General features: G+C 37.9%; 2 pseudogenes across 1 annotated transcript in view; one reads left to right on the plus strand and one right to left on the minus strand.

Annotated features, from left to right (window-relative positions):
• The window catches only part of LOC100964772, a 22,111-nt pseudogene extending 17,744 nt beyond the window's left edge, over positions 1 to 4,367 (minus strand). The window contains exon 1 of the transcript XR_001161252.1: positions 4,124 to 4,367. The product of XR_001161252.1 is annotated as a 60S ribosomal protein L14 pseudogene (transcript). The remainder of the gene's footprint in view (positions 1 to 4,123) is intronic.
• A 273-nt stretch (positions 4,368 to 4,640) lies between these two features.
• The window catches only part of LOC100965391, a 32,057-nt pseudogene continuing 18,125 nt past the window's right edge, over positions 4,641 to 18,572 (plus strand).

An 18,572-nucleotide genomic window follows, 5' to 3' on the forward strand; every position in this document is an offset into this window, starting at 1 on the left:
CCTGGGTAGAGTGCCATGGCATCACGCTCACAGCAACCTCCAACTCCTGGGCTCAAGTGAGTCTCCTGCCTCAGCCTCCCAAGTAGCTGGGACCACAGGCTCCCCTTCCACAAACGCCTGGCAATTTTTTGGTTGCAGCCGTCATTGTTGTTTGGCAGGCCCGGGCTGAATTTGAACTCACCACTTTAGGTGTATGTGGCTGGTGCCTTAGCCACTTGAGCCACAGGCACCGAGCCAGTTTTTTAAAATCTTAAATGGAATACCCTGGATTATTTTAAAACAAAATGGAAATATAAAGGAAGTGTCAGAAACCCATATCCTGTGGATATTTTGAGTTGTCTGCATCATCTGGCAGTGATAACAATTAGGGTTCGGGAGGCTTTAAGGGGAAAGCAAATGAGGAGCAAGGGAAATAATTATTTCAAATTTGGCCATATGTCAGTGTGGTTTTCTGAGAACAAAATACTGAATGATAGAAGGAGAGCCAAATAAAATTTACAAAAATTTCCTAAACTTCCCCTTCCCCCACATTACTTCATAGTCAATCATGCTTCTTCTAGACTTAAAGCTCCTTGATGTCCTGAGTGGCAAAGTTTGGGGATTTTAAATTGCTCTGTGATCTGAATCCTGAACACATGTACCAGAATAAGCAATGAGGTGGTATTTGTATCAACCAAAGACTCCAATGTCATCTAGGAAACACCCACTAGGCTAACATGCTTGTACTGTGAACTCTGCCACCCCGAATTGCTGTGGACCTGCGTGATGGTATTCCTGGTGCCAGTCCCAGGAAATATTGTGTACATTGTAGTGTTTACTATGAAATGGAAATAGTTATTTGGTCACTTGTATATCCTTCATGTCTCTATATCATCAAAATATTATATAAATATGAACAATATCAGGGATATAATATGAATTGGGGTTTTTGTATGGCAAAATAGAGAGGGAGCAAATACCATTCTTGAGGGGAAACTATTTCTTCTTCTAAGAAACCTTTCCACTCAAGGAAGTAACCCCTGAAGGATGAGTTGTTTTGATGGATGTTGCATGGAAAATTCTCTTTGGGGTATTTAGGCCTCACTTTTATATCTACACTTTATAAAGAGAATGCTTATTCTTAGAAGCTGGCCGTCTCTTAAGTTGTATGAGACTTCTAGGAGATGAATCATAAAATAGAAAGATGAAGCTTGAATCATATGTTGGGTTCAAATATTGCTTTTGAAAAGAAAGCCTGGGGTGAATTTCACCAAAGTTTGGGACTTCATGGCTTTGTAGCCTGGGTTCTTAATGTCTAGTCCAATGTTTCAGTAACAGGCAAGATTACACTGAGTTGGCCCCATAAAATACCAGAGCTCCAAGAGTGAAAGCTGGGTACACAGAAAAACATATGATTCCCATCATTGCATCTGCACCACTGAGATCCACTTTCAGATTGATGGTTTTAGTTTAAGGTGACCAGATTTTAACATTGGTAAAGCAGGACACCATTGACTGGGGTTGGGGGTTTCTTAATTAAAAATTTGATCTATATGGAGCAACAAAAATGTTCATAGAGTGCAAAAATAGTATTGTAATATATTTTTTAAAATTTCAACATAAGTACAATTTACAAATATAATACATTAAAAAAATTATGTATAGTATTAGCCAAAAACTGTATATTCCCTTCCCATTCTCCTGCCATTCCCTAGCTTGTTGTGCATTATTTCCAAAAATTGGGACCTTTTTAAAATGCCGTGGGACATGGGACAAATTGTTAAAAATGGGGACTGTCCTGCCAAAAGCATAGCAAAATTTCTGGAATAAAAATAAAGTTCATCAGTTTGTTAGGGATGCTGTAACAAAGTACCACAAAGTCTCACAGTTCTGGAGGCTACAAGTCAGAGATCAAGGTGGCAGCAGGGCCATGTTCACTCCCCATGAAGGAGCTAGGGAAGGATCTTTTACATCCCCTTTCCTAGATTCTGGTGGTTTGCAAGTGATACTGGGCTTTTTGTGGCTTGTGGCAGCCAAATTCCAGCCTTCACATGGCATTCTCCCTATGTGCATTTCTGTGTCCAAATTTCACCCCAGTATAAGAAAACTAGTCAGATTAGATTATGGGCCCACCTTATTCTAGTATGATTTCATCTTAACTAATTATATATGCAATGATTCTATTTTCTAATAGGGTCACATATTAAGATACTGGAAGTCAGGATGTCAACATGTAGATTTCTCAGGGAGTGTGGGATGCAGACAAAACTCAACCTGTAAAGCAGAGTATACTGAGAAACAAATGGGAAGCAGAAGAATAGAAATAGAGTATTAGATAACTCTCTTGAAAGTTTGATTACAAAAGGAAAAAAGATTACGAGAGGTTACAGAGTTGATGGGAAAGGGTATTATTTTGATTTGAATCAAAAGATGAGCAAGATTTAAAAAATTTTAGAGTTCATGGAAGGAGCTAGTATAAACCTTGAAGGGAAGAACTTATCAACCCCAGTACCAGAAAAGGGTAAAGAATAAATAAAGAGAATTTATGGTCTGGTTTTTCCTATATGGAAGAGAATCTTAGTACATCAGGGAAGTAGAAGTAGTGGAGAAGTGCAGATTTGTGTAGTTTGTTAACCTTTGTTATTACAAAATTGGGACACTTCCCTTCTGATGGATTCTAATTAATATTATGACCTACTTTACAAAGTGGGAACATACTAACATATTGAGAATAAGGAGAGAGTAGAGTTGGAAGTTTAAAGAAAGCAATAAGTTTTTACAAAATTGATAGTGCAGAGTTAAGGAGATGCATGGGGGAATTCCAGATGGGGTTGGCATCCAGGTTGTGATGGGTGACCACACATGTATAGAGATACCAGTGTGCTAACATATGTAGATTTCTAAAACATGTTTATCTTCCAGCAGGAGAAATAGATATTAAATTTAATCCACAGATTGCATGTGGCAAGGAGGGTGACCAAAGGACAATGGAGACATGGATTTTCATTTATTAGTGAGGGAATACATGAAATTATTAGCCTTGGAATCTAAATAGGAAAGGATAAGAAGTAAAGTCAGGAGAGGCTGCTGGATCCAGAGAAAGTGAGAGTCCCTGCTGAGACTGATATACTGGAGGAGTGGGGGCAGGTAAGCAAGCATAAGACGTTAAGCCTCCTGTTTCATGAGACTATTCAATAGTCGATGTTGTCGCCATCCTTAAAGGGAAGGGCATCAGTTAGGATTTGTTTTAATCACAAGAGACACAGTTCCAACATCTAAGTGGCTTAAAGATATAAAGATTTATTTCTCACAAAAATACAAGTCTAGTATTGGACAGTAAAGTAGTTCCATGAAGTTGTCAAAAGCCCAAGTTTGGGCTTGGCACCTGTAGCTCAATAGGCTAGGGCGCCAGCCACATACACCAGAATTGGTGGGTTCAAACCCATCCCAGGCCTGCCAAACAAAAATGACAACAACAACAACAACAAAAGAACAAAAGAAATAGCTGGGTGTTGTGGCAGGCGCCTGTAGTCCCAACTACTTAGGAGGCTGAGGCAAGAGAATTACTTAAGCCTAAGAGTTGGAGGTTGCTGTGAGCTGTGACACCACTGCACTCTACCAAGGGTGACATAGTAAGATTCTGTCTCCAAAAAAAAAAAAAAAAAAAAGCCGAAGCTTGTTCTGTCTTGTCCATCATCCATGTCACATCGAAATGTGTTCTTCAGGCTCCATCCATTATGCCACATTCACTCAGCAGGAAAAGTAAAGAAAACAGAAGAGCATAAAATTGCTCTTTAGAGATACATCCCAGAAGTCACACACAACAATCAGGTTTATAAAGCACTGGTCATTTATTCACATGTAGCAGGGGAAGCTAATTGTTATACTAGGTTGTCTTAGGGCAAGGTAATAATATATTTATAATTAAGGAAAAGACAGAACTGATATGAGGAGCAAGCAGCAGTTAGTTGCAGAGCTTCATCTCAATAATCAACCAGTAAGGAGGAAGCATAACTCAGTTTCTGGCAGGTTGTGTAAAATTATACCCATCATTGGGGTCCAATGGCATCATTACTCATGGAAGGGGTACACATTAATTACAACCTCAGTGAGTTCTCCTTTACCTACATAATGGTCAAATGACCTGAGTCAGAGGACCAAAGCCTGAAAAGAGGTCTCAGAACACCATAGAATGCGCTTTGGGGAAAGGTGAACATGTGGGATCCATCTGTCATGTTATAGAATGATACATCTCCAGCTTCATAATCCAGGAATATCCCCACTGTGTGGGGGTTATCTCTCAGTGTAAGCTGAGTTTCTGGGGAGGTGAGGGCCCAGTACTCCCCCTCATAGAGCCTGATGGCCCAAAATCCATTCTGTGGGGACATTGTGACTTTCCCCTTCCTTGTTACATTGTCCCTACAAATTCCCAGGTCCCAGGAACCTGTTACCTCAACCTCTACCTCCCAGAAGCATCTCCCAGAGGTGATTCTCAGCTGACCCAACACACAAGGAAGCAAGTCAAATCTCTCTTTGAAGCTGGGTAGATCTTGATCCTTTTCTTGCCAGGTTACTTTTTTCCCATTTTCAGACAGAAAGAGCACAGGATGGGCAGTGGCTGCATCCAAGGTCACATTTACTGCAAAAACAGGTAGACCATCATGTCCCTCAAAAAGGTCTCAGCAAGACTAGGTGAGAATGACCTCTTCTACAAGAATGTCTTTGGCTCTGTTAGTTCTCCATCACCCATCTTTACTACATGATGAATAGGGTCTCTCCTGGACCACGGTAGACTCACCAGCCTGGAACTCTTCTTTCCGCCAATCTGCAAGGAAAATAATATCATGAGAATCCTCCATTTGAAAGGTAAAGCTGTCTGTGTGTCCAGAATACTCTGAGTGTATATTTCCAATGTTTAATTAAAGAATGGTAGCAGTCAAAGAAAAATTTTTTTATATACTTGTTATCCTTTTTAGAGGCTGTCACATTATGTCTGACTTGAAAACCTGACCTATGATCTCCTCATTCAACATTCCTACAGGATAAATGTCTATAGTCTATTTTTGATATTGAAAAGGAAATAAGGAATATGGTGAATCTGATTAAATTACATTATTTTTGCTTTTGTTTCCTCAGATAACCACTGTGACAATACCCACTGTGCATTCCCTCAAACATAATGTGAGATCCAAATTAAAAAGTAAAAATGCTCAAAGTTAATGTGTAAAACACATTACTCTTATAATAATGAGTAATATATTGTGGTCATGCAAGTTATGCTTTTCTTTTTCTTTGATTTCAATATATTGTTTGTGCATTGTAGCTCTGCAATTTAATTATCTCTGGCACTTGGATTTTTCTAGTCAGAGTCTATGTCACTTACCAGGGTACAATGGTGCATTCCTCCAGGCTGCAAGAGAAGAAAAAGGAAACCCTTAACTTTTTTCCCTTTTGTGTTTTCTCTTATTGTTTTTCTCATTTCTCCCTATCTTACTCTCATTTCTTTTTCTAAATCCTTCAGAGTACCTTCTTCCAGACTACCTCCTCATATTCCAAATTCTTAAAACATGATGAAAATAGTCAGGTGGAGGAAATACAGAAAAGTGAAAGGAACAAAAGGTGGGAGAGATGCGGGAGTGGGAAGGGGAACATGAAATAAAGAATGCAAAGAAGAAAGAGAGGAGACAAAATGTTGAAACAATTGTAGATAGCATGTTGGGACAAGTCATTAAAATTATTGAAATTTAGAAAGATAATGCTCCAAATTGTTCTTTGCTATATAGACATTTTTTGTTGCATTAATGCATTTTACACTGTCATAGTAGGGGCTAAGCCAGATGTGGAATCCATCAGAGACAGAAGAGTAGTGCTTTCCAAGAAATAATCATTACTCACTGGACTTGAATAGAGCCTTCATTCTACCTCAGAGAAAACATACAAACGTGAATCCTACAATTGCTGTAGGAATTAAGAGAGAAGCTGAACCCTCGAGAGATACAAGAATGAAGGTTTCTTAGACATAATTACTTACCATACTTATATTGAGCCTTCCGCTTATCTGAGGAAAAATATACAAACATGTATGAGATTTTCTTATAAGGATGATGCAATTCAAAGCGTGTATCGGCCAATGTTTGTGTCTACAACATTGGCCAAATCATATCTATTCTATTAGCAATGAAAGGAAACTCTAAAGTGTATTTCATTTGAAAACATCATTACATTTAAAATGATACAGCTTGATATATAGTGATATGAGAGTTAAATAATTCTCATAATGTGGTACTAAAAATGTGTAGAATATCAGAACAAAATCTTAGAGTTTACTGATACATTTTCAGTGGAATTTACTTGAGTAAAAAATCCATATGAAGATCACAAAGGAAGAGCAATTCATTGAATGAGTTAAAGTGAGGTATAGTAATAACTATGGTTGTAAAGAGAAAAGGACCAGGCAAACTCATGCAAAATATTTATATAACTTAGAAGATTTGTGAATAAGGCCAAGAGAATTGGACTTCAAGTCTTAAGGGTACACTTAACATCAGTATATATGAAGTGTTTAACAGGCTAATAAGTGGGGAGACCTTATTCTCACTTTAAGTGAGAACTTAGAAGCTTTGGAGTCTGATCCTGTCATGGAAACCATGCAACAACATTAATGAATGGCATCAGTCAACATGAACACAACTTGAGACACAAGAGGCTGATATACTAGATTATGAAACCTTACAGAATTGTTTGTACAGTGCTGGTAACATAAGGCACAGTGGCAAATTTGAGAATTTAATTGTCAGACCCACTATACCTAGACTCAAGTGATTAGTTAAATAAATTGAGGACCTGCAGGGTGTGGTTTAAGCTTTGTCTTAAGATAGCCTTAGTCGTATTAGAGAGTTACAAGAGATATCTCCAAGAAGGGAAGGGGGCATGTTGAGGCATGTTTGAACTCCCTTCTTAGGGACAGCAACTCAGCTTTAGAATACTTCTGGGGTCCTCTTGCCCAAAAGGGGGTTCATTCATTCACCTAGAGGGTTTAAGATTTTATTTTAGTTCACAGAAATGAAACAATACTCCTAGAGGAAGGAAATACACCACTGGGCTCCTGCAAGACTCCAGTCACAGCATTTTCATCAACAGATCAATACATAAAAGTTTATGTGTGGTCCTGATACAGGTCCTTTTCACCCAGGGCTAAACACAGACCCTACTTCCTGGGCCTGAGGAGGCACATAAACTGGTTTGATCAATGCTCCACTTAAGCCACAGCTCCTGGGGAGGGGCGGAATGCTGCAAATGGGACTATATTCCTACTCAATGGCAGTTTTAAAATTAACCTCTGCCGAGAGGCCTCTACCATCAAACAGTTGTCATGTATTTGAAACATACATTCCATCTCCCCAAGCCCCCTGCCTGCAGGGTAGGAAAAGTTGCATATAAAGCCCTAGACAGAAAGCTGAAAGGGAATACCCTCTTGGGAACCCTCATCCACTGTGCCAGAAACTTTGTCTTCCTTCTCTTTTTATCTATCAGTGAAATCTACCCTCTCCCTCAAACCTGGTGGTCTGTGAATTCATTCTGCAAATTTTTTGAGACCAAGGACCCAGTAGAGAGATTCTGGTAACAGTCCTGTTTTAACTCATGCCTGAATGAAACTTATCTCAGCTAAATAATATGCAAGGAAGAGAAATAAAGTGTTAAATGCCAGTGAAGTGAGCACTGTGTCAAAGGACCTAAGTATATTTTGGGTAGAACTTACACATTAGCCAGTTTAAATACACCATAAAGTTAGAGAAATACTATTAATAATATTTACTTGAAAGAAAACATATGTTGACATAGAGCAAGATCACAAGATAAATCACAGGAGGAATGATGAGGGAAATTGAAATAAAAATGAAGATTACAACTTCAGTTCAAAAGATAAAGAAATGGGGCGGTGCCTGTGGCTCAAAGGAGTAATGCACTGGCCCCATATGCCAGAGGTGGTGGGTTCAAACCCAGCCCTGCCCCCCCCAAAAAAACTAAACTAAACTAAAAAGATAAAGAAGTGAAGCAAAAGAAGTGAAGAGGCAGGAAGTATAAAGGAAAGAAAGCGCCATAAGTTTTGTCAGGGAAACTTTTCTTTCCTTCATTAAATTTTTCTGAAAAAAGAAAAGCAAAAATGTCAATATAAATACTTGGACAGAAGATCTTAAGAAAATTCAAATGGATTGAAAAATACTGATGCAAAGTTGAAACTATCAGGATATACACACACACATATACACGCACATTGCAGAAAGCTCACGTTTGTCCTAAAAAAACAGTGAGCAGAAAGTGAAAAGGGGGACAGCAGTGAATTTCCTGAATTGAGAAACCAGTAGAGAGGCAAGAAATGTAAAAGGAAGAAACCACCATAAGTTTTCTCAGGGAAACTTTACCGTTTTCTTCCTGAAGTTCTCCTGAAAAATGAAATGGAAAAGAATTAATATAAATACTCGCAAGTTAAGCCTTAAGAAAATTCAAACATATTGACAAATGCTAATGCAAAGTTCACACTATCAGGGTCCAGCTACACACGCACACGCGCACATTGCAGAAAGCTCACTTTTGTCTTAAAAAACAGTCTGCACTCAGTGAAAAGGAGAAAAGCAGTGAATTTCCTGAATTAAGGCAAGAAAAGTAAAGGGGAGAAAGCACCATAGTTTTGTCAGGGAAACTTTACCTTTTTGTTTCTGAAGTTCTCCTGAAAAATGAAATGGAAACATGTCACTATAAATACTTGGAATGCAAACCTTAAGAAAATCCAAATGGAGTGAAAAATACCAATGCAAAGTTTAAACTATCAGGATACACATACACACATACACCCACATTGCAGAAAGCTCACTTCTGTCCTAAAAGACAGTGAGCACAAGGTGAAAAGGAGAAAAGCAGTGAATTTCCAGAATTGAGAAATCAGTAAGAGGCAAGAAATGTAAAGGGGAGAAAGCACCATAGTTTTGTCAGGGAAACATTACCTTTTTGTTTGTGAAGTTCTTCTAAAAAACGAAATAGAAAAATGTCAATATAAATATTTGGAAGGCAAACCTTAAGAAAATCCAAATGGACTGAAAAATACTAATACAGGCTGATTGAAAAATACTGATGTGCCTGTAGCACAGTGGCTAAGTTGCCAACCACATGCACCGAGGCTGGCGGGCTGGAGCCCTGCTGGGCCAGCTAAGCAACAAAGACAACTGCAACGAAAACATAGCTGGGTGTTGTGGAGGGCGCCTGTAGTTCACCCTACTTGGGAGGCTGAGGCAAGAGAATCACTTAAGCCCAAGAGTTGGAGGTTGCTATGAGCTGTTGAAGGGGCAGCCATGACTCCATTATTTTCTTCTCTCTTTTAGACTAGTAATACTATTGATTAAAAAGGAAGAACAAAGAACTGAGGAAGGGAAGAAGGCAAAGGGAGGGGGCGCAGGGGCTGCAAGAAGCTCCACAGCAGGCAGAGGCTGTAAATCAGGTAAACAGCCCAGGTAGCAACGAGCAATCAGAAGGTCACACACCACTAACCCCAGTGGAGACCCCAACCACAGGAAGACAGTTGACCTGTCAAAAGCCCAGGCCTCCCCAATGACCAATAGCTGATCGGACACTGACTTCTTCCCCAGCCACCTTCCTTAGCATTTTATTGCAACCCATAGTACCCTGCGAGAAAGTGTATAAAAGCTTCCCTGACCATTGTTTGGGGCCACTCTCTTCTGTGACCACTTTAATGGTGGGAATGATCCGAGCATATGCCTGAAAAGAATACAACTCCTTGGGTTTTCCATGCGTGCATGGTCTCTCAGTGGCATACTGGGGCCTAACACTGTGATGCTACGGCACTCTACCCAGGGTGACATAGTGAGTCTCTATCTAAAAAGAAAAAAGAAAACAAAGAAAAGCCATTTTGAAACTATCAGGATATAGACACACACACACACACACACACACACACACACACGCATGCACGCATTGAAAAAGCTCATTTTTGTCCTACCAAATAGTTTGCACAAGACGCAAAGCAGAAAAGCAGTGAAATTCCTGAATTGAGAAACCGGTAGAGAGGCAAGAAATGTAAAAGGAAGAAACCACCATAAGTTTTCTCAGGGAAATTTTACCGTTTTCTTCCTGAAGTTCTTCTGAAAAACGAAATGGAAAAGAATTAGTATAAATACTTGCAAGGTAAGCCTTAAGAAAATTCAAACGTATTGACAAATGCTAATGCAAAGTTCACACTATCAGGGTACAGCTACACAGGCACACGCGCACATTGCAGAAAGCTCACTTTTGTCCTAAAGAAGAGTCTGCACCCAGTGAAAAGGAGAAACGCAGTGAATTTCCCGAATTGAGGCAAGAAAAGTAAGGGCAGAAAACACCATAGTTTTGTCATGGAAACTTTACCTTTTTGTTTCCGAAGTTCTTCTGAAAAAAGAAAAGCAAAAATGTCAATATAAATATTTGAAATGCAAACCTTAAGAAAATTCAAATGGACTGAAAAATACTAAAGCAAAGTTGAAACTATCTGGGTATACACATATAGATACACACATACACATTACAAAAAGCTCATTTTTGTCCTACCAGGTAGTTTGCCCAAAATGCAAACCAGAAAAGCAGTGAATTTCCTGAATTGAGAAATTACCAGTGAAGAGGCAAGAAATGTAAAGGGGAGAAGTACTGTTAAGTTTTGTTAGGGAAACATTACTTTTCTGTTTCTGAAGTTCCCCTGAAAAATGAAATGGAAAAATGTCAATATAAATACTTGGAATGCAAACCTTAAGAATATCCAAACAGAGTGAAAAATACTAATGCAGGCTCAGTGCCTGTAGCACAGTGGTGAAGTTGCCAGTCACACGCACCGAGGCTAGTGGGCTAGAGCCTGGCTGGGCCAGCTAAGCAACAAGGACAACTGCAACAAAAACATAGCTGGGTGTTGTGGAGGGCACCTGTAGTCCACGCTACTTGGGAGGCTGAGGCAAGAGAATCACTTAAACCCAAGAATTGGAGGTTGCTGTGAGCTGTAATGCTACAACAGTCTACCCAGGGTGACACAGTGAGTCTGTGTCTCAAAAAAAAAAAAAAAGAAAGAAAATTTGAAACCATCACGATATAGATAAGACACATGCACTCATTGCAAAAAGCTCATTTTTGTCCTACCAAATAGTTTGCACAAAACGCAAAGCAGAAAAGCAGTGAAATTCCTGAATTGAGAAACCAGTAGCGAGGCAAGATATGTAAAAGGAAGAAACCACCATAAGTTTTCTCAGGGAAATTTTTACCGTTTTCTTTCCGAAGTTCTTCTGAAAAAGGAAATGGAAAAGAATTAGTATAAATACTTGCAAGGTAAGCCTTAAAAAAATTCAAACGTATTGACAAATGCTAACGTAAAGTTCACACTATCAGGGTATAGCCACACACGCACACGCGCACATTGCAGAAAGCTCACTTTTGTCCTAAAAAACAGTCTGCACCCAGTGAAAAGGAGAAACGCAGTGAATTTCCTGAATTGAGAAATCACTAGTGAGGACGCAAGAAATGTAAAGGGGCGAAGCACTGTAACCTTTACCAGGGAAAGTTTACGTTTTTGTTTCCGAAGTTCTTCCAAAAAATGAAATGGAAAAACGTCAGTATAAATACTTAGAAAGCAAAAAATGCTAATGCAAAGTTAATGCTATCATGGTACAGATACACATACATGCACACATGCACATTGCTGAATTCTCACTTTTGTCCTACAAAGTAGTCTGCACAAAATGAAAAGGGGAAAATGTAAATTAATTTCCATAATTGGGGAAAAAAGCATTAACATTAGCTGTGGGAGTTTCCTAATAAAAATTCTCTTGGTTCTTGTTTATAATATCTTGGCTTTTATTATTATTGTTGTTGTTGTTCTTTTTCTTATTATTTTTGCACTTTTTGTCCAGGGCTGGGTTAGAACCGGCCACCTCTGGCATATGGGATTATTGCTCTACTCTTTTGAGCCACAGGCGCTGCCCCATTATTAATTGTTTTTTGTTTTCTTTCTTTCTATTTTACTTTTTACTTTAACAGAGATGGTGTTTTTGTTTCTTTAATAGGTTCTTTGAATGTTAGTTCAATGTTAGTTCAATGTTAGTTCTTGTTACTGCTGTTGCAATGTTATTTAAAGTAGACACCGACTTAGAGAATATTGAAGCAGTGTTCCTGAAGGAAATACAGTGCTAGGTTCCTCTGAGTCTGAGGTCAAAATATTTTTACCAATGGATCAAAATCTAACTTTGGGCCAGGCATAGTGGTTCACACCTGTAATCCCCACAAGCGTTTGAAAGATAGAAGACACCAGTGTTGTATAAAGTCACCACAAACATTGACTTATGGAAGAAGGAATCATTGAATCTGGAAGAAATACAGGGTTAGGTTCCTCTGACCCTATGGTCATAACATTTTCACTAATGGATGACTATGTACCTTTGTTTTATGAGTGTTTTTATGGCAAACATCTGGGAGACAGAAGGAGACGATGTTTATAGGGGATAAAGAACATGGAATGGAAAAAGGGAGATGAGAAAGAATGTAAAAATGTAGGGAAACAGAAGTTAAGATAACCTGTTTTGGAAAAAGTTCAGTAGTCGAAATATGGGATGGGCAAGTTGTCATTCAGGAGCAGGAAGAACAAAGGAATGGCATACAAATGAAGAGGTAGGGAATGTCAAAGGGAAGAAGGTGACAAAGCAGTGTCAGGGAAACTTTACCATTTTCTTTCTGACATTCTTTAGGACAAATCAATATAAATAATATATTGTATAACCTAATGGTTCATACCCTCAATCTGAAATTAAAAAGAAATTTAAAAAATAGGTATAGATAATATAACTGTAGATAAAGATATATAAAAGAGGATTTATCATGAGAATTAGCTTATGCAATTATGGAGGCTGAGAAGTCCCGCAAAATGCTATTTATAAGCTAGAGAACTAGGGAAGCAGGTAGCATAGATCAGTCAAAGTCCAAAGGCCTGAGAATCTGGGAACCCACTGGTGCAAGTCATGGAATCCAAAGGCCAGAGAACCTGGAGTTCTGATGTCCAGGAGCAGGAGAAGATGGGGCTCCAGCTCCAAAAGGAGTATATTTGGCTTTCCTCTGCCTTTTTGTTCTACCTGTCCCTCAATTGGATGGTGCCCACCCACCATCCAATCTTAGAGTAGATCTTACTTGCTGAATTGTATACCATAATTAAGTGGGGATTTACCCCTGGAATGCAATGATTATTCAACATACATGATCCAATATATGTGTTACATCACTTTAACAGGATGAACAATAAGAAACTCATGATCATCTCATGAGATGCAGAAAACACACTTGACATAGTTCAACATCCTTTTGTGATAAAACTGTCAATTATTTAGGGATAGAGAAATGTACCTCAACATAGTAAACACCATATACAACTAGCCCATAGCTAATATCATTCTCAACAGTGAAAAGCTACAAGATTTTCCCTAAGATCAGGAATAAGACAAGGATGCTCACCCTCACCCCTTCTATTCAACATGACACTTGATGTGTTAGCAATAGCAATCAAATAAAGGATAACCAAATTATAAATAAGGAAGTAAAACTATCCCTATTTATGGATAACATTATCCTCTATGTGGAAAACCCTAAAGACTGCTATAACTAACAAATAAATTGAATAAAGTTACAGGATACAACATCAATATATAAAAAACAGTTGCATTTTTACACCAATAATGGCCTACCCCAAAGAACTTGGTATTGGTATAAAAGTAGAATATAGACCAGTGGAACACAATAGAGAACCCAGAAGTAAAAGCAGATATTAATAGCTATAAACAAGTGATCTTTGACAAAGTGGTCAGTAATATACATTGGAAAAAGGAAACAATTCAAGAAATGATGGTGGGAAAATATGAATAGCCATATACAGAAGAATAAAACAGTGCCTTCACAAAAATTAATTCAAGATGGTTAAAAGACTTAAATGTAAGGCATGAAACCATAAAAATTCTAGAAGAAAACTCTTCCACAGACTTGTCTAAGAAGCAAAGAATTTGTGACTAAGACCCCAAAGGAAAATATAGCAACAACAAAAATAAATAGATTAAAAAGTTTCCACACAGTAAATGAAATGATCAAAAAAATAGACAACCTGGGTGGTGCCTGTGACTCAAAGGAGTAGGGTGCTGGCTCCATACACTGGAGGTGGCGGGTTCAAACCCAGCCCTGGCCAAAAATTGCAAAAAACAAAAAATAGACAACCTATGGAAGGGGAGAAAGTATTCGCAAACTATACATCTGATAAAGGGCAAATATCTAGAATCTACAAAGAACTCAAAAAAATCAGCAAGGAAAGACAAACAATCAATTAAAAAGTGGGCAAAAGACATGAACAGAATTTTTTAAAAAAAAGATAGACAACTGGCCAACACACAAATGAAAAAATGCCAAGTCACTAATAAATCATCAGGGAAATGCAAATTAAAATGACAATGAGATACCACATTACCCCTGTCAGAATGGTTATTAAAAAGTCAAAAAACAATAGATGCTGGTGTGGATGCAGAGCAAGTGGAATGCTTATACACTGTTTGTAGGACTGCAAATTAGTATAGCCTCTGTGGAAGATATTATAGAGATTCCTCAAAGAAATGAAAGTTGACTTATAGTTTGATCCATTAATCCCACTACTGGGTGTCTACCCAAAAGAAAAGAAATCATTTTATCAAAAAGACACCTGCATCCAAAAGCTTATCACAGCACAATTCATAATTATAAAGATATGGAATCAACCTAAATGACTATCAATTTATGAATGAATAAAGAAAATATAGTATCATGAAGTACTACTTGGACCAGGCGTCCTCAAACTACGGGCTGTGGGCCACATGCGGCCTGCCGAGGACATTTATCCAGCTCACTGGGTATTTTTGCCACTGCTGCCTGTCCTGCTTAGCCGCTACCGGTCCTTTTAAACTATAGTCCGGCCCTCCAACGGTCTGAGGGACAGTGAATTGGCCCCCTGTTTAAAAAGTTTGAGGATCCCTGACTTGGACATAAAAAGGAATTGAAATAATGTCATTAACAGTGACTTGGATGGAACTGGAGACTATTATCCTGAGGGAAGTATGTCAGGAATGGAAAAACAAACACCACATGTTTTCACTAATAACTGAGAACCAAACAATGGGTACGCATGGACACAAGGAAATGTAAAGAACATTGGAAACCAAGAAGGGGGAAGAGTGGGAGGACAGCGAGGTTATTAAAATAGGTTGTTGTTACCTATTGGGACAACAAACACTGTTCTGGTGAGGAGCACACTAAAAGGTCTGAAGTCAGCATTGTTCATTGTATCCATATAACAAAAATATTTGCACCTTGTTAATATTTTGAAAGAAAAAAACTTTCAATGACATTTTTATAAAAAAGAAAAAATTCTAAAATTTATATAAAACCACAAAAAGCCTGAATAGCCAAATTGATCTTGAGAAAGAGCAAAGCTGGAGGCATCACACTTTCTGATTTCAAAATAGGTGACAAAGCTAAGTAATCAAAACAGTATGTTGTTACTGGGATAAAGACTGACATAGACCAGTTGAACACAATAGAGAGTCTAGAAATAATATACACAGTCCTGTTCAACTGATCTTCAAGAAATATGCCAAGAATACACAAAGGGAAAAGAATAGCCACTTCAACAAATTGTGTAGGAAAACTGGATATCCACAGGCAAAATAATAAAATTTGGACTCTTATTTCACACCAGACACACAAATCAACTTATAATAGATGAAAGACTTAAGTGAGAGACCCAAAATTATAAAATTCCTAGAAGAAAACCTAGGAAAAAAGCTTCATGACATTTGTCTTGGCAATGATTTCTTGGCTATTACAACAAAAGCACAAGTAAAAAGAGTAAAAATAGATAAGTGGGACTACATCAACCTAAAAAGCTACTACACAGCAAAAGAAACAATCAACAGAGTGAAGAGGCCCCCTGTGGAGTGGGAGAATGTATTTTCAAACCATATATTTAACAAGTAATTAATATTCATAATATAAGTGGGTGTAACGTTTCAGTTAAGCAAGATGAATAAATTCTAAAGAACCGATCAATAGCATTGTACCTATATTCAGCAGTATGGCATTGTGTACTTAAAAATTTGTTAAGAGGTTAGATCTCACATTAAATGTATTTCTCATAATAAAGTAAAAAATTATGGCATAAAGTTTATTACAGTATATCCATACTTCTCGTGAAAAATCTTTCCAGTGGAGGGTGGTGCCTGTGGCTCAAATGAGTAGGGCACCGGCCCCATATACCAGCGGTGGTGGGTTCAAACCCAGCCCAGGCCAAAAACTGCAAAAACAAATAAACAAACAAACCAAAAATCTTTCCACTGGAAAACCTTTACTCCAATTTTTTTAACTTAATAGTAAGTATTGCTACTGTGAACCCGTATCTTGTAAAAGAGACAGAAAAATATAGATAAAAAGAAAGTTTAGGTCCCCTGTGTTTTAATTTTCATTTTTTCTTGCCTCAGTTTACCTACTTTGTGATACTAATGCTCTTCACTGAAAATAAAAAATTGTTATCTAACATCCATTCTAATGGTGAGGGTTAGTTTTAAACTATTATAAGAAGGAAAATATAAGCTGTGCATAATTGTATAGTGGTTTACATAGCAAATCACTGAAAACATTTTACGACAAAGCTTGTATTTTTTCCACTTAAAAATTTCATAACTTCACACATATTTAATTAATGGAATCTGTTGTTTATGTATGTTAAACATACAAAAATGGTTTATGTATGTTATAATGTAGGTAAAGTTTAAATGCAAATGAAAATAATTGTATCAACTCCAGCTGGAAAGAGAAAAGAATGAGGTATAATAATGCACATTTTAAAATGCAACATGTGAACAGTACCCTTGTTTTGAGGACAGTGGAAGAACAAAGAACAAGGGAACACTTGACAATGGATATGTGCAGAGTATGACAATGCTACTGGAACTTACCATTTTCTGTTATAATTATATCTGAAAAGCAAAGAGAAGAAATATTTAATATTATCAGTTTGTTCAGTTGGTTATTCAATTAAAGTAATTTTAGGTTCTTTTTTTTGAGACAGAGTCTCATTCTGTTGCCTGCAGTACAGTTTTGTGGTGTCACTGCTCACAGCAACCTCAAACTCTTGGGTTTAAGCAATTCTCTTGCTCAGCCTCCCACATAGTTGGGAATACAGGCACCCACCACAATGCCCAGCTTTTTTTTTTTTGTAATTGTCATTGTTGTTTGGCAGGCCTGGGTTAGGTTTGAACCTGCCAGCTCTTGTGTATGTGGCAGGGACCCTAGCCGCTGAGCTACAGGTGCTGAGCCAATAATTTTAGGTTCTTTTCAGTTTGGCTTACAATAGTATTTTCTAAAAAAACATAGATTAGATTTTACCCAGACCCAGAAAGTCAAGTAAAAGAGTATTGAGAATGGCCTGCTGTGACGTCATGTACATGTATGTTTCTTGGGAATGGTTATGGCAAACAAAATGAACTTTAGAAAGGAAATGTTCACTCCCTTCTCAGAATAGTTTAAACAACAGTTGACAAGGACATGTCATCTTGGAAGTAAACAGATCATAAGAAACAAATTTCAAATGCATAATTACTCTGATAGCCACAACAGTGGTTCCCTTAATTTAGATCTCCACTCAACAGACATAAATGAAGCTATAGGAACCCTCTGAAACACAGAAGAAATACAGAAAATAGTGTGTGGGGGGGGAAGGAACAAGGAAAAGGTGGGGAAAAGGAGAGCAAAGGATGAAGTGGCACATGGAGTAAACATGGAAGCAGAAAAGAACTAGGCATATAGGAATCTGAGTAAGAGTAAGAGAAAGTTGGAGATGAAATAAGAAAAACTCATCTCTGAAAGATAAATGAGCAGAGTCCTGGAAGAACAAATATTACCAGGTACTGGCAAATGATGACCTGAAAATAAAATAGAGAATACTGTATCAATGTTGTGAGAAACAGCAAATGTAGACTGAAAACTTGTTTCAAATCTGTTTGCACAAGACAAAAGTAGTATGTTGGAGATTAAGAAGAAGACATTGACAAACATTGATTAACGTGTTTTTAGTACTGTACATATCTGCTATGTTTCAAAAACGCAGCTTCACATTGCCATGGTCTTGGCCACACGTAGATCAGTTTACTCAGACATTGTATTATAAATCCCAAGAAATAAGAAAAACTCATCAGCCTAATTTCTTTCTCCCTCAGCCTAATTTCTTTCTCCCTCATCCTATCAGTTTCCCTAAACTTGCTCTTGGACTTTAATAGTTCTCTGTCCTCAGTACCTTGACTGTTTCCCCCTCTTCCATAGAAAAACGAGGACAAGGAATCTCTAGAACCATTCTATGAAATCCCTCAACTTCATGTGCTTGTTTTCCTTCCTCATCACGCAGAACTCCAGTTGAGAATCACTTCTCTGGTCCACTTCCTCAGTCCCATACTCTCAGAGAATAGAATCAATTTGCCTGAGGAAAACATTCAAACATCTTTGCTTATATGTAG

The sequence above is a fragment of the Otolemur garnettii genome, unplaced genomic scaffold, assembly GCF_000181295.1.
Source record: "Otolemur garnettii isolate 467f Iridium unplaced genomic scaffold, OtoGar3 scaffold00031, whole genome shotgun sequence".
NCBI lineage: Eukaryota > Metazoa > Chordata > Mammalia > Primates > Galagidae > Otolemur > Otolemur garnettii.